The following is a 1,606-nucleotide window of genomic DNA, read 5'->3' as shown; positions in this document are numbered from 1 at the left end:
TCTGCTCCCACCCATGAGAGAGAGAGACATCATGGCTTTCAAACAAGCAAATTGGCAGTTGGTCAAATTTTCCAAACAATTAAAAAGAAAACAAGTCCATTAGAACCGTTTCTTGATGCCCAATCATACGTTTAAGGGTAGTGGTTGGGATGAGGAGAAGGAAGGGAGGAACCTGGCTGCAATCGGGGTATGTTGGGATTAAGGCAGCTGATGTTTGGGTGCAGATATTCAGCAGCTTTGAAGGATAAAGCTGGTTATATGTAGTATAATTTTAGCAGTTTTTCCATCCACAGGGTTTATTTCAGCGACGCAATAGAGCCGAGACTCGGAGTAACTTCCTGTCTGTGTGTCCTGTGGGTTTGCTTCTTCTGGGCCCAGTATTTCAAAACTAATCCAGTGGGATTTACTTTTGATCCAGATCAAATGTTTTTTGAAAACCCGGGCCCAGGAGATTACAGCAGGTCCCGAGTGCGTTGATTCCTATGGTAGAAGTGAACTTGAACCCAGATCACCTGCGATTCTCTCGCCCCGTGGTCACCAAAGTAAATAATATTATATATAGCATAGTTTATACTATACTATACTATATTATAGTATAATATTACTATAATAAAGTATATATTGGAAGTCATTCTTTACAAGCCACATATCTCAAGGGCCAAGTTTTTCAAAAGTGATCCAGTGGGATTTCGGGTCAGGGATTGGATCAAATCTTGGAAACGGGTCCTTCAAAAGCCAAAGAGGGACTCTGAACTAAGATCTTACGTTACATTACCATCTTACAGTTGATCTGGATCAAACCTGCCCTTTGGGTTTGGGATCTATTTGATCCAAAAATTGGGATTATCCTGATCTCATCAGAAGAGTGGCTTCAGTTTTTAAAAACCAAATAAAATCATCACTTTTTTAAGTGAATGATCACAAAATCAATGTTTACTGATGATACATACATTTCTACATATTTGAAGCATATATGACTATTGGATGGTATTGTTTTTGTTTTGTTATTTAACATTATAACAAAATAAGGAATGTAAAATGTTTCTGTGTATTACGGTGTTTCTGATATTTTGCCGGCTCTGGTAAACAGGATTTGGTAATCCTGAAATTTGGTGGATCACAGAGATCCAATCCAATGTTCCTTTAAAAAAAACTGGCTTAAAAAGTAAGATGGATCAAGTGATCCAGGATAGCAAAACATGGGATTTTGCTAAATTTTGAAAAACCATCCCCAGAACATTCTGACACTAAAATGACATTTTTCGGACGGTCACATCAGGAGAAAATTAACTTTTGTTTGAGAACTGTTTTCTGTCTCAAAACCGAACTCTCGCGAGATCCGGCAACACAGAGAAGCTAACGTCCGCTAACGTTCGCGTCCAAAAACGGTTCATCCCATCTTTACCTATAGAGAATTTTTGGTTATTGTGAGTTACATCCTTCTGTTTTACTGTACATTTCTGTGTTGCGATAGAATACAAGTTTATATAGGAGAAAGCTGATAAATATGTTGTTCTTCATAGCTGTTTATATTTTTTTCAACAATCAGAAAAATTAAGAATTTGGCCAGCTTTATCCTTCAAGTTGGACTGGTTTCATGCTTATA

At 37.6% G+C, this 1,606-nt stretch overlaps 1 protein-coding gene across 1 annotated transcript in view; it reads right to left on the bottom strand.

Annotated features, from left to right (window-relative positions):
• Window positions 1-1,606, bottom strand: part of LOC117959734 (electrogenic sodium bicarbonate cotransporter 4-like) — a 30,551-nt gene that overhangs the window by 5,179 nt on the left and 23,766 nt on the right. The gene's annotated exons all lie outside the window — the stretch shown is intronic.

The sequence above is a fragment of the Etheostoma cragini genome, chromosome 16 (assembly GCF_013103735.1).
Source record: "Etheostoma cragini isolate CJK2018 chromosome 16, CSU_Ecrag_1.0, whole genome shotgun sequence".
NCBI classification, from domain to species: Eukaryota; Metazoa; Chordata; class Actinopteri; order Perciformes; family Percidae; genus Etheostoma; species Etheostoma cragini.
The sequence above is the reverse complement of the archived record's forward strand: the minus strand, read 5'-3'. Positions and strand labels throughout refer to the sequence as shown.